At 37.3% G+C, this 23494-nt stretch overlaps 1 protein-coding gene and 1 non-coding gene across 2 annotated transcripts in view; both read right to left on the bottom strand.

Annotated features, from left to right (window-relative positions):
- Positions 1–23494, bottom strand: part of NKAIN3 (sodium/potassium transporting ATPase interacting 3) — a 592671-nt gene that overhangs the window by 460409 nt on the left and 108768 nt on the right. The window lies entirely within an intron of this gene.
- LOC113268183 (U6 spliceosomal RNA) lies at positions 23385–23488 on the bottom strand. Its single transcript, XR_003321045.2, has one exon. It is a non-coding gene; the product is annotated as a U6 spliceosomal RNA (small nuclear RNA).

Below are 23494 nucleotides of genomic sequence, written 5' to 3'. Positions count from 1 at the left end.
GAACAGTATTTCATTTTTGTGGACATACCATCATTTATTTATCCATTCCAAAATTGAAGGGTATTTTATAATTTTTATAATTTTATAGGTCTCCCTTTCTTTTTCATTAAGAAGATTTAAGGTTATATGGTCAAGTTTTCCATTTTTAGATCTTTGACTCCCTCTTAAACTATGCTCCTTTTTAGAGCCTCTGGCTTGAGATTTTATTTATCTTCGAATTTTTTTCCATCTTCTGATATAGCTCATATTTCATTCTCATACTGTGAATCTGAAGGTAGTATCACTTCCTTCAAAGGTTACCTCACTTCCACATTTAAAGCTTATTTTTCTTCAAATAAATGCACACTCATAAAAGGGTGTGCTTGAGTTCCCAGTAACAGAGCCTGTTTGAACCTATGACTGCATCCTTAAAAAATCAGGCATTGGGAAATGGAAAGATGTTTGATTTTACCTGTACATCTAGGCAAACACCTGCGACTTCTTTCTTTCACAGAAAGGACATAGGACAAGAATTCCTTCAGTCTTCCCTTACTACTGAAAATTTTTCATCGTGCCATAATGAAAGTAAATGCTAGCTATTGTTTTGAAAATAAATGTCTTCATGCAAATCGGTTTTAATAAAATATTAACTATAGCTTCTACTTGACAGAGTGTTACCCAAGGTGATCTATCTCTGCCTTTATGTGTGTTCTGCTCTTTTGTAAATACTTCATAGAGTTGTGATTTTATTAGGTTGTAATTGGTTGCCATCTTTGCAAAACAACCTGGAAACATTAAAAAAAAAAAAAAAGAATCAAAAACACTATTTCAGGATGAAGTCAGAATATAAACAAGCATATGAAACTCAAATTATATCAAAACTATAAGAAAGTATACCCTAGTTAAATAACATCTATTGCTCCAACTACTTAATTTTAACATAAAACATGTGATGTGAATATCCACGAGCACAAAAAATATCCAAAGGTATTCATTCAGCTGACAGCTTTCTCCTTCAAGCAGAAAATCATGTATTTGTTAGAAACATAAATGGGAAATATATTACTACAAAGTTCAGAGAAAATAATGAACTAACATTCTTTAAAAAAGAACATTACTAAGAGAAATCAAGATGAATCTATTTATGGCATTGTGTATCTTTTTAGAGAAATGATAGTAAAAATTAATGTCTTCTGTGTATGACTAAATATTATTTAAAGTATAAATCTGCATATAACCCAAAATACATCTTTTTTCCCTTTTTTAAGCAAACACTCATACACATAGAGGCAAAAGACTCACATGCATAACTACAGTATTCTTAAATTCCTTGTTATAATCTCCAGCTGATCAATATTGTTTATCTCAATCCCACAAAATCTAATCATAGTGAAAGGCATTTTATGTTGACTGATTAAACCAGGACTAAGTTATATTCTGACACACGTTTCTATCATTAAATATTAGAAAATAGGAAAAAAGGCAAAACAGAAAAGCAACAACATTTTGATAAGTCCTTGTCAAAGAAGGGAAAGACAGCCTAGTCTACAAGAAATGAGGGAGAGGCAAATAACTGAAAATAATTTCCAGTTACCACGAGTAAATTTTAGAAGTTTCTTTACCATTCTCACTAGTGCACAGAAAGCAGAATAGGCTGAAATTAAAAACAACAGAATGTAATAAAATGGAGATGTATGAAATAAGGAATGAATTCGAGTGTATTAAAATTACTACAAAATGCAAAACCAGAATTAAAATCCACATTGGAGGGCAGAAATTTACATTTCAGAAAATGCACTAAAAAAACGGGAGCACGTGGAAAGTTCTCCCAGAATTCAGAAGAAAAGCTGAAGATATTAAAACAAGAATACCACCAGAAGTATGGAGAGCAGAAAATATATGTCTAACCTGTGGCTTACAGTCATCCCTGGGGAAGGTGCAATAACTGAAGCAGAAGTCATAATACAAGAAAATGGAACTAAGTCTTTGATTCAAGAAATTTCCTTAAAGTTCTTACTATGCATATAATCACAAATTTCATTCCAGCCAAGAAACCCAGAAAGTGACATATATGTAGTGACATATATGTATCTTGAAAGGACAAAGAAAGGAAGAAGAAGAAGGAGGAGGAGGAGGAGGAGGGGGAGGTGACGGAGGAGGAGGAGAAGAATCTTGAAGGAGAAGAAGAAAGAGGAGGAGAAGAAGAAAGAGGAAGAGGAGGAGAAGAAGAAGAAGAAGAAAGACAAAGGGAAGAGGAGGGATGGGAGAACAGGAGAGAGACAAGGAAAGAGAGAGAGAAATAGGAAAACAGGGTATTAAGGAGGGTACGTATTGCGTGCAGCACTGGGTGTTATACGTAAACAATGAACCATGGAACACTACAACAAAAACTAATGATGTACTGTATGGTGACTAACATAACATAATAAAAAAAAATCACAACGACGAAATGTGTTGCCTGGGTTTGGCTCTCCTGGGACATTAAATTCAAAGGACGAAAGCATAATGTTGACAGAACTTTGTGAATAAGAACAAGAACTTAGTGACATGTCAGCGCCATCGCTATTGGTGTAGTAAAGCAACAGAGGGGTTAAAACCAAGCTCTGCTAAGGCTCAGGACGTACCACATTTCTGCACTCATGTTTACGAATGGTCTTTAAGATTTACTACAGTCAGTCTTGAACAGAAACACATTTACAACTCAGGGCTCAGATAAGACTGGACTGGTGAATCCACCTTCACTGGGTTTAAATCTCAAAGGAAAAAATCCCATAGTGTTTTGTGCAGGGGGCCACTGGACTTTGCACCATTCCTGCAGCTTTTCTTCTGGCTCTGTTCCACTCCCCGTCACAGGAAATGAGTTTCTTAAACTGCATTCATGCTCACAGTTCAAACAGAATGTTTTGCAATTTTAATGATTATTTCATACAATAGGTGGTGTTCATTATTCCATTCTTGGTAATATTCTTTAAATAACAATACCGAACATGAAGCTAGACTAATCAAAACATTCTTTTCTTCCTTTCATAAAAGCCAAGTTGTTAAAAGTAATCAACACTGTCACAGTACTTGAGAAACTTTTTTTTGGCATATCTGAAACCTATTGAATGGCATATGTCATTTTTTTTTTATGGTGCAGACTAATAATTCACCCAGAAACAAATATTTTCTAACTTATCTTCCATCCAGAACATGAATTAATTCTGTTTAAAATCAATATATGATGTACAGTCATAACTATGAATAACAATATTCAAAAAGAAATGAGATAGTGAGGAATTGTATGAAGATAGAAAATGCAAGTAGTAGATATCCATAAACAATGAAGCCATAAGTAATCTTTTTCTTCCTGAATTTTCTTTTTCCAATTTTTTAATGAGTGCCCTTTCACTGAATATTTTTGCAAAACATATAAAGCGAATTTGCAAATGTTCAAGCTCACACAGATAGATGCAAATCAAATCAATGAGATATCACTTCATGGTCAAAAGAGAAGCAAAACCTTATGGTCAGAGAGCACCGAGATAGCAGAGCAATATGCACTCTGGTATCCTGCAGGGAGGAATGCAAATTGCAACATTAGGGTTTGGTAAAGCCGAAGATTTGTGCTTAGGCTGTGTTTTATCCATTTCACTCCTATAAGCTTTGAGAAACTCTTGCAGCATGTGTATAGGGGATACATATACAGGCTCACTGTATGTGTGTGTGTGTGTGTGTGTGTGTGTGTGCATGTATAGACACACAAATATATATACACACACAGACTCTCTCTCTCTATATATATATATAGGCTCGTGCCGGAGTTTGTAAGAATAAAAACTGGAAACAACATAAATGTCCATTCTTCTGTATAGCATACTGTAAAGAAATTAAAATAAGTGAACTAGAGCTGCATGTGTCAATAAGGATAAATCTCAAAAACATTAGATTCAGCAGAAAAAACAATAATAGTGTGATATCGCTATATTTAAATTTTATGTACTGATATTTAAATAAAGCTTAAATATGCAAAACAATACCATGTTGTTTATAGGTCCATAAATATAAAGTATAAAAAGAGTATTGGGAAAAATAAGCACCAAATGTTGCAATGCGGAGGACAGGAGAGAATGGGATTGGCAAGAGATACACAGGTGTTTGGGTTTTTTTCTCTATATTTTTCTGCATGCTTGAAATGTATCAAAATAATTATAATGCCTTATAAAAGATCAAATATTTTGAATTTAAACAACCCTCTCAATTATAAAAAGAAGTAAAGTGGTTTGAAAACCAAAGTATCTAGATTCAGATTTTTAGGTGCTGCCTCTCTTGATTCTTCATCCTCTGAGATCTTTAAAGAGTTACAAATCAGTCCTTGTTGGAGCTGATCTTTTAACAAACCACCTTTAGGCTCTACTGATTCGTCTTGAAGAACAGCTTGGACAATGCCTCTGCAAAGAAAGATGTTTAACACAAGTATATTTTAATTGATCGAAGCAAGAAAAGCTTAAGTGAACTATGGAATTGAAATATCCATAGGTAATAAAATCGATTAGAATGGGAAGAATAGAAGAGCAAAATTACCTGTAATGATTTGGAAATTCCATGGAGGAAAGGACTGTATGAAAATGCCGAAGTCTATCATGTAAGCTGCTACCCTTAAAAATAAATAAAATCTAAACTCTGGATTCCATTCAATGTCTAAAATTACAAGGAGCTAGATGTAGGCCAACAATTTTAGTAAATGAGAGCACTAGCTTTGCTAAATTCTTCATGATCACATTCTGTATTTTTAAGAACTTTCCAAGTTAGAGAAGTTGAATTATTTGGGGGAAAAAATTACAAAGTTTTTACAATCACCTTTAAGGCATTGCTATAAGTCTCAATTTGCTAATTGACTTTTTGTATTTTAATAGGTTTGAATCTATTAATATACATGTTAAGCAATGCCCTAATTTGTTTTAGTGCTTTCATTTAATGGAACTACAACAGAGCACGTATAGAAAACTATTCATTCACTAATTAACATGCCTAATAAACATTCACTTTTCCCTTATACTTCAATAGGTTTTAAAGAAAAGCCTATGTGAAAAATTTTAAAGTCACATAAACCTCCAGACAGAGAAGGAAAATCAAATGAGAAATATCCTCTGGGTAACTATTCCCCATTATTATGTTACACTGCATCATTCCACATAGGTTTTTTCAGGATTTCTAATCTGTATTGAAAAATAGAAAGGCATTAAGAACTGATTAAACACCTTTCTCATTTCAGACTAGCAATTCATTTCTTCTGCTGGAAAAAGAAACTCTCTTTCAAATAGAACTGGTTTTTGAGATACTAGATTCACCAATAGAATTTATGATAAATGTTGGCTTGCTCAGGGGTTAGCTTGTGGGACAGACACAAAATTATTTCCCTCTAATCCCTGGCATTTTTGTGTGATCATTCCAGGTAGAAATGGTATCTCCTTCCTCCGATATAAGACACTTGAAACATACAGCTTTGTAATGTAATGTTTTGAATAATAGATTTTATCTATGCCAATAATAATCATTAACATTTGAGTAGCGTTTTAGAATATATGGTCACATGGCTGATGGCATGTTTATTCAATGGGGCAGTACTGCGGTTTCACTCAACTCTTCAAGGAAAAGAACAGCTACAAGGACAACATCAAGGTCCAGGAAGACTGAATGTTCATGGCTCCAGACAGTTAGGTAGCCACCCACTGTTCCCAGTGTAAGGGCTCACGCAAGGTGAAATCTGAACTGCAGCTGACAAAGCTAGAAGATATTCCAGAAAAGGATCTCCAACCATAAGACCCTGGCCATCATCATGCTGACTCATTGCCAAGAGAATCCAAAGTCCCAAAAGATGCCCTAAGTGTGCACAGAGGGAGTCACAAGAGAAGAATGGGATCAGTATCACGAGGCCTGAGCTACAGGGCACTACCATCTGTAGAACAGTCCCAGTTATTACTGTTTCTTTCAGAGATTTACTGCCCTCTCTACATATTTTTACTCACGCTCTTTCCTGTCCTCCCACACTATTCCTTTATCTCACTCTACCTTGTGATGCCCTCCATTTTTTTTTTTTTTTTGTACTGTATGATTTCTGCTCTGCAGTTTCTCCTGCTTCATGGGTTGCTGTACCCAACTGGGAAACTGTCCTTGCCTGTGATACACAGGGACAGCAGCTGCTGTTTCCTCACCAAGTGTTATCTGTGCTCATTTTTCCTGGTGCTACAGTCCATTCTCCTTGCTTCTGGAATTGACAGAGAAGACTGGGAATTACCTGGCGAGAGCTGATAGGCCCATGTCCAGCTCTTTAAAAGCCAGAAACCATTGTGATCATTTGAGCTATGAGGAACAGTCTGAGCTCGTCCCTCATTCCTGCCCCCGGCTTCTATTCTGTTTTCCAAATTCATTTCCTATTACTTGAGAGTAATTCTTTTTTTTCTTTAAGATTTTATTTATTTGAGAGAAAGAGAGAGCACAAGTAGGAGGTGCAGAGGGAGAGGGAGAAGGAGAAGTAGACTCCCCACTGCATAGGAAGCCTGACTCGGGGCTCGATCCCAGGACTGTGGGATTATGACCTGAGCCAAAGGAAGATGCTTAACCGACGGAGCCACCCAGGTACCCCTGTTTGAGAGTAATTCTAACAGCACACTACTTGCTTAGCTGTTGGTGCTCATTCATTCACCCACTCACTCAATATTTTCTGAAATTCTTTGCTGTCTCAGATGCTACCCTAGGTGCTAGAGAGAATCTCAACCATCAAGAACTACAGGTGATCCTTGAACAACACAGGTTTGAGCCACATGGGTATACTTACATGTGGATTTTTTACAGTACAATACTGTACATGATTTCCTTAATAACATTTTCTTTTCTCTAGCTTACTTTATTGTAAGAATATAGTACATAATACATATAACACAATATATGTGTTAGTCAACTGTTTATGTTTTTGGTAAGGCTTCCTGTAAACAGTCGTCTATTAGTAGTTAAGTTCTGGGGGAGTCAAAAGTTATATGTGGATTTTAGACTGTGGCGGGGAGGGGTTGGTGCCCCTACCCCTTGTGCTACTCAAGAGTCAATTGTATAGAGTCTAGTTGGGGAAAACAGACCAAAAGGATAAGTTACAGTGGATTATGAAGGTGACCAGAGAAGGTAGTACAGTCCATCTTGGAGGGCCTAGAAATGCCTCTTAGAGGAAGAGACATGGAAGCTAAGACCTAAAGAAAGAATGAGACTTAACAAGGTGAAAGGAGAGGAAGTGAACACTGTGGGAAGAGGAAACCATACATACAAAGACAGAAACATGCACAAGATTGTTCATTATTGCAACTGCTGTGAATGGCAGAGGAAATTTTATTTTTAAATACTTAACTCCTCACTACTCACTTTACTTTACATCAATTAAAAATAAATAAGTACATACTTATATTAAGAATATGAATCATTAAGCACATACTTGTATTAAGAATATGAGTCATTAAGTACAGCATTTAACAAAATCATGGACCTGCAAGGATTTTCACTAATTCACTTGTCTCAACTCCCTAAAAATTTTGAGTTAGTAACCGTTATTCTCTGTTTAAAGCTACAGCAAGAAAGAAAATGGGCCACTGGAGGCTAGATAAATAACTTTTTAACTTCATTCATTCATTTAGTCTTTGCACAAATATTTAAGGAGTTGCTACTATTGCCAAGCACTTCTTTCACGAGGCTTACTATGCTAGTGGAGGGAAGAAAAGACTAATAGTAAAAAGTAAACAACCAAATAAATCATGTAGTACTTCAGATACGAACATGAAAGGTAGAGAAGAGCCAATGATCCACAAACTTAAGAGCAAGTTACATAAAAAAATTCATTTACTAAAAATGCCATTGAAATCAAACCAAACACTACAAATTCTTTCTAATAAATGGCCTTAGTTATAATTTCCTTTACAACTTACTAAATGACCACAAGTCACAGATTTCACTTTCTAGAATTGCATTTAGTTTATTAGGGGTAACAAACAATTACATTACCCTGCTGAGAAGAGACTTCTTCTAAGGGTTATGCGCTCTGGCTGGTCTCTACCAGCTCCAGCCCTTGTCCTGCAATTTTCTAACTGGATGAGTTTCAACAGGTTATCTAACCTTCTAAGAACCTCGTTATTTTTTTAGGATATGAAAGTATAAATTATAATAAACTTAGTATAAATGTGTTGGGTTGTTTTGAGGCTTCATATGAGTTAATTCACATTAAATGAGCTAATTAATGTTAAGCTCTTAGAACAGTGCTTAGCCCATTCTGAACACGTTAGCTACCTGCATTAATATCCATTAAGAGAGCAGTAGACTCTTGCTGCTCAGAACCACCATGACGTTTATGAACTACATATTTCTGCCTTCCTATGCTTTCAATAGCTATCGTGAAAGAGCTATTCACTGTGCCAAATGATAAAAAGCTGGTTTTCTTTCAGGAACCCCGCCTGATTACGTCCCGATTGAAATGTTCTTTGATCTGAAATAATCAGGGGGTTAAGCAAGTTGCTTGGGAACCTCCATCAGTGAGTGGTCCATCCATGTGGAGATCCCACACGTAGACATGCAGATGCTCCCACAATGAACCACAGCTACTCAGTGGGATAGTTACCCTGCAACTCCATAATCCAGACAGACAGCTCTATCTTTCCCTGGCAGCCCTCCCCCTGGGTCATTGAACAGTGTGGAACCTGGAAAGAGCTCCAGCACAAGTGCAGTGAGGCTGCGTTATGCTCAGGTGAGTTTTCTGATGTGGCAGGCAGAGTAGCGGCATGGGTCACTGAGAAATGTCGAACGCAGCTGATGTTACTGGGCATTAAAGAGCTTGACCCCAGGACTGTTCCTCCTTTGCCATTCAATATGGTGATAGCTCTGGACTCAAGCTCTGTCCTCTCAAGCAGGAATGTTATCAACAAGTCCCATTTACCTTTCACACAGGGAAACAGAATGAAGGCATCCTTGGGTCCCCCATTGCTTCCCGCAAGACAGTAGGGCAGTGGCATCTTTAGAGAAAAGAGTGAGATGTGTGTGCATGACAAAAATCACGTGTTACCCACAGCAGGAGTATTAGTGAGAGTTTATAAGTGGGGAAGATGCTGGCTGCCACTCTTCTGGTTTCTGAGAGAAGATGTTCTGACTCTTGCCTCATCTTTATTACTCCCCCAGCTGTGGAGTTGGGGAACAGCCAGTTGGTGGATGACAGCAACTGGTCCTCTCAGCTGGGTGGAACATGGGGAAATTGGTCTCTGTCCTCCTCCCTTGGACCAAAGAGAGGCAGCAATCGTGGGTAAGTGTCTCTGCTCTGCAGACTTGACTCTCCCCTCTGATGCAGTGGTCCATGGTCTAGCCTGGAGACCATGAAATGTTCGTATATCCACCTAACTTACCAACAGATAGAAGCTACAAGCTCCAGTCCTCTTTGTCAGTTAAAAAACAAAAAGTGATATTTTTATCTCCATCTGCCTGTGCCTATGTCTTATTTCCAAACTAGGTCAACAGAAATGATAATATTTATTGATCACTTCAAATTCCAATACTTAGTTCTTCAAGAAAATTAATTTTTAAATGGAAGAATATTATCTAAAGTACATGGGAATTAGTAAAGAACTTTAAAAGCATGGCTAAGAAAGTGGAATCTTTCTCTTTTTTTAAAAGATTTTTTTATTTATTCATTTGAGAGAGAGAACGAGTGAGAGCACAAGCAGGGGGAGGGTTAGAGGGAGAGGGAAAAATGGGCTCCCCGCTGAGCAGGGTGCCCGACACAGGGTTCAATCCCAGGACCCCAGGATCATGACCTGAGCCCAAGGCAGACGCTTAACCGGCTGAGCCACCCAGCTGCTCCGAAAGCGGAATCTTTCTTAGTGCAAGATGTATTTGCTCTATAGTTTTTGCTTGTTTTTGTTTGTTTGTTTCCTTAACCTATACAAATCAGTGAAAAATAAGACAATCACATGTAAGTTACCGTTTTATATTTACTAACAATTTGAGAATATAAACGGAATGAAACTATTTACTCAACCAATCGGCCTTATAACTTCAAGCACGACTCTTCAGCAACGCAAGTGCCGAAGACGTCTTTTCCTTAATTCCCTGTGAAGGACAACTTGTACGTGCCGATCTTGAGGCGCACCTGTGTGAAGAGGTGCTGGCTTCAGCAGTGCTCATCTCTCACAAATTACATATTCCACTACTCATATCTAAGAGGAAATGTTTAATTTTTTGAACTAATGCATAAAAAATGCAAACGCGAGCTCATTTATAGCTACACTTAACGTATAATGGAATAAAACTTCTTCTTTTGGCTTACGTAGCATTTTGTACCTTATCAACCACCATTAAAATGCATTAAATGGCTCTAATAATGATGCGCAATTGACCTGCCCAGTACTTCAGCATTCCTAATCATGTCTAATTTCTGTCCGAAAATGAAGAACAGCCTAATTATCAAACTACCAACTTCAGGTCCTTTGAGTATTAAAAAAAAAAAGTCAAAGAACATTAATTAGCTTCCACTCTCAATCTTAAAAACTTATGTACTTCTTGGTGAAACCATCAGTTACATAATCCCAGCCTTTCCTCCATATGTGTACCTGCGATATTAACAACGCTTAGGCTTGAGAAGTTGATATGCTGTATGCTGGTTTTCCAACCATTATTTCCATAGTATGAATCAGTAACGTATTCCAATAGGTTTACTCTTAAAATACCAACCCAAATAAGAAAACTAACATTCAATGAGTCCTTTGAAATATATGTGATATCTACAAAGAACGAATAGCCTGATGATGTCTGTTTCAAAGAAAACGACTAGGTGATACATTACCATCTAAGAACAATTATAAATGTATAGTAGAACTAAAATAATACAACTTATTTGCACTTTAAGAGGTTACACTATACCTCAATTTCTGAGGAAATCAAACCCTCTTTTTCTTGTAAACTCTGCTGACAGTGACTAGATTTGGGAGTTCAAGGGAAACAGAACAGGTGAGTCAAGAAGGAAGGATGGAGAGAGGAGGGCAGCCCTTGGACCATGTTTAGTAGGAGTTCAGGCCTTATTTATAAGCTTGCATTGTCCTATGTGCCTTTCTTAGAGAAATAACAGATGTTTTGCCAAACAAAAGAATTTGATTATTGAATAATTTGAGAATATAACATTATTTGGGAAAAGAAAGAAATATCTTTATTCCAGGACTTCAAAGAACCTTTAATATGCAAATGAACATTTGCCAACAATAAGAGTTTTGAATATACTCTACAGAATTTCTAATTTTCTTTTTCACTATAAACTGTTTTTTTAAGAGAACATTTCTTTATAGAACTTGATATCAAAAAATGCACTGTAGGCATGTTTAGTTAAATGGGAGACATTTAGAGATTTTAATCTTAGGACTGACATGGTTTGATTTGCATTTACGACAGGTGACTCTGATGGCTGGGAGAAAAAGAATGCCAGGTGATCATGGAGCCTGTCATGACAAAACGAGCAAGGTCAGAACAAAGCCATAGTAGTTATGAAAAGAGAAGCAGAAAAACTAGCATATATCCAAGAGAAAAATTTTACCAGGACTCTTAGTTTGATAAGGGAGTAGATCAAAAGTGACTCCCAAATTTGAAGTTAAATGACTAGGCGAACATAGATGCCAACAATCACAACGAGAATGACGGAGAAGCAACAGCATAATCAAATACACAAACACATGGAAATTATGGTTTGGAAAGTTCTTTCGCATTATTTTACCCAACACTCCTAACAATGCTAAGACATAAGCAGTATACACAGTTTTCCTATTTTAATAAGCAAAATAGGATCAAAACAGTAAATTACTCAACTAAAATAAGCTAATACCACATGTATAATTAGATGAGGATTCCCCTCCATCCCTCAAATCAACTCTAAGTAAAGTGGAATCCTTCCTACATTCAAGTTCTTAGAAAATCTGTCATGGTTCAGGGCACTTCATAACTAACTGTCTTTTGAAGGAACCTCATTAGCCTGAAATGTTCTCAACCAATTCTATTTGAGTTCTTTTTGGAGCTCAGGTGAATGAATTGAGAGACATGGGGGGGGGGGGCAAGAAATACAACCTGGATGTGGGATTAATGCTCAGGGTTATGTCCTCATACCTGCCAATGTTGGAAGTTACCATACTCAAAAGTTTCAAAATACTGCTTTGAGAAGGGGTAGATTGCTTTCTTACATTTTAGAGATCGTGCCATACCTACAACACAGATGGAAAAAAATTTACCTAATATATTTATGGTTTAAGATAAATGTTATAGCGACATCATTGAAAAAACCAGAAACTATTCAATTTTAAAGGACTTACACGAATGTGGAAATAACAGTTCTAAAAAATTACATTAAGTAATCCCAAAGTGACTCTAAATGTTGAAGATGCATGCAAAGAATTTGAATGACATTGTTTCCGGATGTGTGAGAAAAAGCATTTAACTAATACACCATATAATTGCGTATGTGATTTGAAGTATGTATAAGTAATTAAAATTTTAATTTAAGTATTATAAATAAGCCGTAGCCTTTCACCTACATCTCTAAGAGTTATACTTTTAGACTGGCCAAAAATATTAGTTCTTCTTACTCAGAAAGTGGGAGAATCACCTTCTGTGATGAGCTGCCTTCTATTCAGGCTTATTTGACATTTGGGTGCTGTCCCATTCTTTACTACCACCACTGTTTCCATTGACTCAAGAGACACCTGATCAAATCCTATCAAAACTGAAATTGGGAAGCCAATATTGACCTTAAAGCACAGGAGGCAGTAAAGCAATGTGGAATCAGAAATGACATATCCAGTACTGGCTCTCTAAATCTTGTCATGAAGATTTCAAAGGTTGCTTCTGAAATTGGAAGCAGCAAGGCTTCCAGAAAATGAAAAGCTATATGTTCTAAAAATGCTGTTGTGACTTGGGTGTTTATGGGGAAATAGTAGAGTGGTGTGAAAAGAGGCCTAGCCTTGAAGACAGCTGTGTGGCCTTCTGTAAGTGGCTCACCTCTGTCGGGAGAGAATTCTTCATGGATCTCTCACATTTGTGCATATCTTGGCAGTGAGGCATCGACTGCCCTTTATTCTGGGCTGTGTTTTCAAAGATGTTTGGATAGCAAATAGCCTTGGAAGATAAAGACAGTGTCTCCTTCCAGAGAAAAGGGCAGGCATATTTACTCCCCAGGATAATAAAGATAAATCTTCTTGCGGAGGGAAGGGAAGACATGCTTTCTACCCTCTTGAAAAGATTCAGAGTCCTTAAGCTCAGGGCTCTTCTGTAATGCAACCCACCATGTGTGAACGTGTCAGATGGTCTTCTCTACGCTCCCCTGTGGGTCCTACGGCTGATTGGGAGCACAGGTAATGACAGATTGGCTACTGTCATTCCTGTGTGTCATAAATTGTCTTTCACCTCTGACCCAGGAGTCTTGGGTCTTCCACTGGCATCCATAGAGCTGTGACAAGCTAACTTGCTAATTTGCAAATACTCTGAAATCTCAGATCCTTCACATTTCATGAAATTTTCTACATTCCCTCCTTCACTTGTCTCAATACAAACAGCCTGGGCTAGATAGGATCTTTAGTTCTCTTTGCAGCTTGATGAGTACGTGTAATTGATATTAGCAATAGAGATATCCTTGGCAAAAATGGTTCTTAGGTTTTGAGCTTTTATTATTTAATAATTCTTAGAAGTGCTTTTCCAAAAAAAATTCCATGTGTCTAATGTTTTGAGTTATACATGTTTCCTCTTTCCTAAAAAACAAACAAACAAAACAATGACCTGATGCTTTGCATTTACTTTTCAAAACAAAATCTGTTCTATTCAGTTAAAACCTCAGCTCTTGACTGAGCTGTAATCAATCTCCTCTCAAATCCCTCATGCACACTCACTTCCTTAAGAAGCCATTCAATTATAGCTTTAGTTTTGAAGGTTCTCCCAGAACCTGAAAATGTCTATTAACATCATACCTTTGAAATCTTAAAGCAGTTGGTCTATTTTATATCTAAATTTTGTCTTTGTGGCTATTTCAATCCCAGTGATATTAACCATGAGAAATTGTCACTCTTCACTTTTGGTAAGAAAAAGTATTCACTGATGTTTGACAAAATTTCTCTATAAAAGTAGGAAATTTATTCAGTCATTAAAATGTATTTATTAAATTCCTACTATGTGCCAGGAACTATAAAAGATATGATATAGAAATTAATAAAACATAATTACTGCCTTCATAAAGTGTCCAATAGAGGAGTCTGTAATCCGCTGATATATCTTATAGCCTTAATTTCCTTAGAAAACAGACAATATACCATTCATAGTTTAAAATTTTTTTTGAATAATCACTGAATGAATGAATACATGAATATTGAATGAATAAATACAAGTATGCTAACTGAGGGGAATCCAGGCTATGCATCAAATATATGCTTTGGCGGCTGGGGGATTTCTGAAACTATTTCAGATCACAGTACTAATGAAAAGTCATTCCTTGCAAGGAACTGGAATTTAAATTCTAATTGCATTAAAATCCCTCGGCTAATACTTCTTACTAAGAGTGCACATAGAAACTATTGAACTACACTTAAACTAACCCTGTCCCAGGGTTGACTACTTTTTTTTCCCTTGTGTAAAGGAGGCAGACATTCACCTAAGGATATATACCAAGGCACAACTAACCCTTGTCATGGGTCTTATTTATACTGATGCCACACGCCTACCTGGTCCTGGGTGGAAACCGAGGCTTTGTAGGTTTTGATCTTAAAGTCACAAACTACACTACATTCAGGGAGTGGGCTGTTGATTTAATTAAGAAAGCAGTTGGACTCCTGTTCTTCCGACTGCTACAGACTCCCAAGCTATCTGTCTACCTGCCTGGACCGAGAATGGGAAATCTGGGTCCCTGTACCTAGAATAATTATGATTCAGTGGGCCCATGTAAGGGGTTAAATCCTTGAGATTTTTATCATTAATTCATTCACTCCACAATCATTAATGTGGTGCCTGTACTACGGGAGCCACAGGCTAGGAAGGAAAGCAGTGGCAGTGCCCCCAAGGTGTCTTGGTGGCCCTGCGGGATCCAAAGAGCAGGGAGAAGAACGTGTGTCCACCAGGAACGGGAACAGTACGTGCAATGTCCTCGTGGTGGTTGGGAGTTCAGATAATGTTCAGACTATTTGAAATAAAGTCATGTCAAGTGAGAAAAGCAACTGCCTTCTATCTGATTCTTCAAGATCTAGATCAAATGTCAGTTGTTGTCAATGCTGGGAGGGGTAAGGGCCATTTAAGAAGATGATGTTCAGCTTAATTCTTTTCCCTCAGAGAATCCTCCAAAGCGTCTGCCTGGCTCGTCCATTTTTTAGCCTCCTTGTCTGCACATCTTTGTCATTTAACTCACTTACTCCACAACTTCCGGGGAGACAGAGAAGACATTGCCTCTCCTGACAAAGCACTTAAAGTTTAATAAATAGGTTGGAATCAGCATAAGTGAATAAAATGAGATCTGTGTTATGAGAGAAATGTGTGTAGGATGCAGAAGGGAATTGCCATTTCTATCAGGGGTTGCTGGAAAGGCTTTAGAGATTTTGATGACAGCACTGAGAGGAGGGGGTGCTCACTGCACAGGCAAGGAGATAAGGACCACCTGCCAAAGCTCAGCAGCAAGGAGGCTCACAATAGAAGCATCTCAGCATCTGGCCCCACTCTTACCTGACTTCCCTAAACATCCCTGGTCTGATACGAAGTCTGACTTGGTCCAGTAGCATAATTCTCTCTTCTCATTTGTCCTCTGTCCTATTCTTAGCTGACTCTTTGGTGTCAGTCCATCTCCCTGGTCTTTGAACAACCCACCAGCTTCATCCCTATTTTTCAACCATAATTTTACTGACACAGCCCAGGAGGAAAATCTCTGTCTCTATCTTGGAACACGACTTCTGCAACCCTGTCTTCCATAGGTGTCCTGGATACCCACATAGTATCTCAAAATAAAAATATCATCACTTTTTATTAAAGCTACTTCCTCCCAGAATCATCAATTCTGAAGAGTTGTAGGGAACTTTTCAGTACATTAGCTCAACAGAAATTAACATTTAATGGGCATTTGGTAAACCACAAAATGGATTGTTCTGGGCAATTTCATATTTATCATATTACTTGGTCGATCAAACATCTCTTCAATTTAGGAACTATATATTTTATAAATCAGATGCCTGAGAAGGGAGAAATTATAACTTGTCCAAAGTCACACACAGCTAGTAAGTGACTGGGCCAGGATTGTACCTCCAGTTTCTGCAGCTGTAAGACACTTCTCAAGAAAAAAAAAAAAAAAAAAACTTTATCTCTGTATCTAAATCTGTCTCTGTCTCTATATATCCTGCCTCTGCTTGATCATTGTCAGTGATGAAGAGCTCATTATTCTCTAAGGCAACATATTTTGATATTTTTATGATGATTAAAATATACATGACATATTCCATATTCATTGCTAAAAAGAAATGAGCTATCAAGCAATGAAAAGACATGAAGGATCCCTAAGTGCATATTACTAAGTGAAAGAATGCAATCTGATAAGGCTACATACTGTATGATTCCGACTATATGACTGTCTGAAAAAGGCAAAACTATGGAGACAACAAAAAGATCAGTGGTTCCTGTGGTAGGGAGGAAGAGATGAATAGGCAGAGCACAGAGGACTTTCAGGGTATAAATACTCTATACGGCATTATAGTAATGAATGTATATCATTGTACATTCGTCCAAACCCATAGAATGTACTATAGCAAGAGTGAACCCTAAGGTAAACTATTAACCTTGGGTGATTATGATGTGTCAGTGCAGATTTATCCTCAGTAAAAAAATGCACCACGATAATACGATAATGCATGGGGGCAGGAGTTATGTGGAAAATCTCTATACCTTCCTCTCAGTTTTGTTGTAAATCTAAAACTGCTCTAAACACTAAAAAACAAATAAAATATTTTAAAAATCAAATACACAAAATGTACCAACTGAACCATTTTTAAGCATACAGTTCAATGGCAGTAAGTATTTCACATTGCTACACAAATATCATCAATGTCTATCTCCAGAACTTTCTCATCTTCCCAAACTAAAACTCTGCACCCATTAAATAGTAACTTCACATTCTCTTCTCTCCTCCCAGCCTGTGGTTACCCCATTCTGCTTTTATCTCTGTGAATGTGACTACTCTAGGTACCCCATGTCAGTCAAGTCATATAGTATGTGTCCTTTTGTCTCTCGATTGTCTCCTTTCACATGTTTTCGGGGTTCATCCTTGCTGTAGAAGTGTCAGGACTTCATTTTTTAAAGGATTATTTCCCAGTATTCCGTTGCACAGATATACCACATTTTGTTTATCCGTTCATCTGTCAGTGGACATTTGGGTTGTTCCCATCTTTGGGCTATTGTGAAGACTGCTGCTACGAACATATGAACCTCAAGATCTCACTTTTCAATTCTTTTGGTATACTCCCAGAAGTGCAACTGTTATATGCCAATTCTAAGTTTATGTGTATGTGTGTGTGTGTTTGAGGAACTGTCATATTGTTTTCCAAAGCAGCTGTCCCATTTTACATCCCCACGAGAGTTCCAAACATATTTTGGACCATGCTGAGTTAAATGTAAATATTAATTTGTCAAGAGAAGTAGAGATCTTGCCAGAACACAACTTCAACTCTCAAAGTTGTAAGGAGGTTGAGAGCAAGTGTGTCTTCAGACCCTGGGAGAAACGGGAGGTAGGCAAGGGCCAGGGATTCACCTGGAGAGGGTCCTGATATATCTAGGTTCACTCTTTGATACTGGCACAGGTGGAACAGTAAGTTATCTTCTAGATGGAAATGGCCTGAGAGACCACATTCTTTTCAGGCTCCCATGGACTGCAGGGACTTCAATAGCCTGGTAAATAAGCCTGACCTGCTTCCTTTTCCCAGATAGACCTTAACTAGCTTTTCTGTGTGTTTGACCCTGGGCTATGCCAATCACATATTTAGCTTTAGTGTTTGTGCAGACACCAAATTTCAACCTCTGCTTCTCCAATCACACCTTTCTCTTTTTCTCAGCTGACCTAGATTTTATGTTTAGAACCACCTTTATCCACTAAATGTATCTAGACCTCTACCAGTTGAACAAATTGCAGTCTGTCTTCTCTACCACCATGTGCAGTTCTAATCTTTATCTGTCTGGTTAGGTTTTTGCCCAAACCTAGGCTTCAACTTTCCTGAATCCATCTCCTTCTCCAATTTCAGCTATCTCATCTCCCTGCCTCCCTAAAGGAGAAAAGCTTGCTCCAACACTCCTTACTGGGAAAAAGTATTTTTTTTAAATCCCATTGTGGGGCACCTGGGTGGCTTGGTTGGTTAAGTGTCAAATCTTAGTTTTGGCTCAGGGCATGATCTCGGGGTCCTAGGATTAAGCCCCATGTCAGGCTCTATGCTCAGTGGGGAGTCTGCTTGAGAAGTCTCTCTCTTTCCCACTCCCTCCGCCCCTCCCCCCAATCTTGCCCTCTCTGTCTCTTTCTCTCTCTCTCTCTCTCTCTCTCTCAAGTAAATAAATAAATCTTTATAAAAATCCCATTGCTATATATCCATAAGAAGACACATGGCCCTCCAGGTATCTGGGGAGACTAATTACCACCTTGTACACACAGCTTCAGTTGCACCATTAAGTATGACAGAAGAAATACAATGATGTATTTTGAGAAATAAAAATGAGAAATACTGAGAAATAGTTTAAAACTCAGGAAATATTCAGACTCACTCTTTGTCCATATGGAGTTACTTATCAAATGATTACTACTAGAATTAGATACTCTAGGTCAGGTGTGTTTGAATAATAACCTGTTCAAGTTGAAGGATCATGCAGCCAGGTAAATAGAAGAGACCATCACTTCTGCTAAACTAAAACTGAAAATCTGAACGTAGAGGGGACTTATCTGAAACCCGTATAACAGGGACACTTCCTGTCCCTGTTGAATGGGACAGAGAGGCTTTGGCTCATATTCATTAGTCAGTTCTACTTCTTGGGAGAGCAATGAGTAGGTCAAATTATTTTCCTTGTACTGGAATATAATCATCATGCTTAATCATTTCCAGACGAATATCCTCCAACTGTTTCAACAGTTTCTCATATGACGTGGTTTTCAGTCTCCTCAGGTGAGGACATTCGCATTTATTAGGGTCTGTCTTAAAGCTCACAGCTCAAAAGGAAGCTGCATGCTCCAGATGAGCATGCTCAGTGAAGAGTTCTGTTCATCTCAGCACTGCATGGCTGTAGAGCAAGCTGAGATCGTGTTGGCTATTTTTAGGAGCCAGAGACACAAGTGGCTCCCATAAAAACTGTGAGCAACCACGAGAAACTGAAACCACTGACCATTTGTACATTAATGCTGTTAATATATATTGCCCCCTCCAGAGCCAGATAGATAGACAGATGGATGATAGAAATCATCTCGTCTGTTTCTTTCTGTCATGCAAGCCAACAGAAACATTTTCAACTTTGGTAATGTCGCTAAATTCATCTACAATGCCTAAAGCCTGTCATCTATAAACCTGAGAAGCAGGCTTTTTGGGATTAATAACCCTACAAAAGAGAAAACATTGTTTAAGTAGGATGACTTGTTTTTAGTGAACCCATAAGATGTCCTAGTGATTACTATATTCTTTTCAAAATACTCATCTTATGCCCACTGTTTATTAGTCCTTGCTGGAGATTAATAGTACAATATTCTATATAGTTGCATGAGTTTATCTTCTCCTCAATTTTAGAAATAAGGATTAAGACTGATTATCTCTGACAATGCAGTTAGTTCATAGACAAAATGATTGTGAAATATATATATACTGACAGTGAATCTAAGATCATATCTTCAAACCCTTTTAAGACCTTAGACTTTTTCTATTTGAGATTTGACTTAAACAACTAGGTACTTTCTCACTGTCTGATCTCTTATGTGAATGGTCAAGAGTCTCTTCCTTCTGATTTAAAGTTCATTCTCTTAAACAAAATGGAAGTAATGAAGAATGGGTAGTTCTTGCTTTCTCGTTGTAATTTATGCTTAACTATCCCAGAAATGAGCCTATCACATCCTTCTTCTTATCCTTGCTTCAATTATCTTTGCAAAATTATTTCTTAAAATTTTTAACATTTTTCAAAACAACATCCCATTTTAGGTCTTAGATTGTTTGGCATTACTTTTAAATGTTTATTCTTCTTCTTTCAGAATCTTCAGTTATGCACCTTTTCTTTGCTCTTTTTATATGCATCTCCTTTCAAAATGCGGATTTATTATTGCCACAGAAATGTTTACTTTTTCATCTGCATTAGGATCATTTGTAATTGTATAGTCAGGATTTGCCTTTTGAAAGTGTCTTATCCATTCTTAGAGAATCTCTCTTTTCAGAATCTTTGAACATGGAAATGAATCTTTCTTGTAAACTTTTCTGATATCTTCTTTAGAAAAGGCAAGATTCACATCTGGAAATGATCAACATTTTCTTTTCTCTCCACTGTGACTTCTAAGTAATAGCATCATGGGCTCCTGAGGTTCCCACAGATCTAAAGCACCAATATATTTTCCCGTTTGGATAAAATGAATTCAACAAAAGCTCCTATTTTCCTTCATAGAAATGTCACTTTAAGTTATATAGGACATAGACAATCGAACACTCTGCTTTTAGTGAACTGAGCTAACAGTAGATGTCTTCACATTAAAGCCTTCAATTACTACTCTATCTTCCAGGACCAATTTACAGTTTGTAATGGAAAGCATCACTTGTAACTCTCTCTATCCAAAGCAGGTGTTTGAACTGGTTCTTCAAGAATGTAGGCCATTGTCACTTCTCTCAATGTCCCCAGTTTCCCTACTGTATACTATCATTCATTACTAGAATTTTTAGTTTGACCATAATAAATGAAAGATAAACGGGATGTTTTAGCATTCTTTTGCTTGTAGAATAAAACTGCTGAAAAGTTACTGTGCCCATTTCAAATTACACTCGGAATTGTTGTGTGATGGTCACTGAATTATTGTACCCTGTGATTTCTCTGAATCATGGAGAGCCCGGCTTAAGTCTTACGGTCTGCAGTGGCCCTGGTGATTCCTGAGTGAACAGCTAACGTGGCATAACGTGACTCAGATCCATCTTTCTGGTGGCATGTGGAATCCAGCCCCCATAACATCAAAGCAGAAACCTCTGGCAGACCCAGCAATAGCCAAGTCTTGACATTTCCTTACCTTCTGAAGCAAAATTGAAGAACTAATCATCCCCTTCACACAAGATTTACTCACTTATTCTGTACCTGGATGATTTTAAAGCCTCTGAAATGTATATATGATTATTTCCAAGGTTATTTTAATGCAAGAAAATAAAACTCATTAATAGGTAAATAAATTTTAAAAATCGTCGAAATTTCATATAGCCTATATGGTACATGACACAATTTCAAATTTCTTAGTTTTAACAGTGACTCACTGCCTATTTAGCATGCTGGAAAACTGACTTCACTCAGCACATAAACGCAACTGAATTGCAGGATAAAAAATACAGCAATTAGAAACTATAAAGTACCTATTAGATCATGCAGGTCACCCTTTCCCATTGCCAGTTCATAAAGAAAAGCAAAATATAGAGTAGAGACAACACAATGCACCATTCTCTACTAAAAGCCTATGTATAAATATTAAACTCTCTAGCTGAAAAAAAAAAATCGAAGCAGAGGGCAATCTACTGTTCTCATTTTAAAATACCATTTAATGGTTCTACCTCCTAGTGTATAGAACTTTGAAATACCACAAGACATGAGTATTGTTGTGATAACAGTAATTCAAACTATAGATATCTAGACACATGATGCATATTTACATGCTTATGTATAATACATATACATGATGAACTTACATCAGTATAGTTGCCATTTACATCAACTGTTCTAAATTGGAGTCACAGAGATTGGACTACTTGACATTTACTGTTCCTCAACTCAAACTCACCTCAAAAAGTGCTTTATTTATTTGGTTTTCAGAGAAGTCCATCAAGATCCGGCTCAAGGATTATGATGCCCAGAAGCCATTACAACACCCTCGACCCACCAGCTTGGTTGTCAAATGTATTTCTGAATCTCAACAATCAATCCATACTTCCATGTCAAAATGAAATGCCTTTTCAAGTTTCTTTTTTTCTTATCCTAAACTTATTGATATATTCCCTAATATTAGTAACATTAACTTCAAAAATAATAAGCAACACTTGAGTAGTGGTTATACATTGACCATAATGACTCTAATTTCATCTATGAAAAATCAAACTGTGGTCTCTATACCAGAGCAATTTTGCATTCATTTCAAAAGTCTAGTTCCTATAAACAGCACACTAAGTACGGCTTTTAAACTTTTGCTAAACAAGGGAATGTTCAATGTGACAACAGAATAATAATAGAAGTTTCATGAAAAGATTTAAGAAAGGAGAATCTGTAGAGAATCACTAATCCACGAAGGTATACAGTAAGAGAGGGAAAAAGTAACAATAAAACTATGAAAGAGCCAGGAAGCAATTAAGAAAATGGCATTGGTAAGTCCTTACATAGCAATAATTATCTAAATGTAAATGGAATGAACTATCCAATCAAAAGTCACAGAGTGGCTGGATAAATTTAAAAAACAAGGGAACAGCAACAACAAAAACCCCACAAAACCCAACTACATGTTGCCTAAAAGAGACTGACTTCAGCTTTAAGGACACATCTAGGCCCAAACCGACAGAATGGAAAAAGATATTCCATGCAAGTGGAAAAAAAGTAGGGGTACCTATACCTATATCAGACAAAATAAACACAACCAACAATGGTAACACAAAAAAGAAGGTCATTATCTAATGACAAAGGGGTCAAGTCATCAGGAAGGTATAATAATTGTACATATATACACACCCACTGTTGGGGCACCTAAATATGTGATGCAAATACTAACAAACAGGAGAGGGGCGCCTGGGAGGCTCAGTTGGTTGAACGTCCCACTCGTGATTTCGGCTCAGGTTGTGATCTCATGGGTCATGACACTGAGCCCTGAGTCATGCTCTGCGCTCAGCAGGAGTATGCTTGAAGATTCTCTTCCTCTTCCCCTCCCCCAACTCACATGCATGCACATGCACTCTCTCCCTAAAATAAATAAATAAATAAATAAATAAATAAATAAATAAATAAATAAATCTTAGAAAAAAAAGAAATGGGAGAAACAGACAACAACACAATAATAGTAAGGAATTCCAATACCTGCCTTTTGGCATTAGATGTAATCACTTAGACAGAAAAGCAACAAAACAACATTGAACAAAGCTGGAGTCATTGCACTGTCTGATTTCCTTTTTTAAAAAACTATGGAACACTTCATGAATTTGCGTGTCAACTTTGCGCATGCGTCATGCTAATTTCTGTATGGTTCCAATTTTAGTATATGTGCTGCCAAAGCAAGCACTACACT

The sequence above is a fragment of the Ursus arctos genome, unplaced genomic scaffold (genome assembly GCF_023065955.2).
Source record: "Ursus arctos isolate Adak ecotype North America unplaced genomic scaffold, UrsArc2.0 scaffold_6, whole genome shotgun sequence".
Taxonomy (NCBI): Eukaryota; Metazoa; Chordata; class Mammalia; order Carnivora; family Ursidae; genus Ursus; species Ursus arctos.
Note: the sequence above shows the minus strand (reverse complement) of the source record. Positions and strands in the feature narration are given on the sequence as shown.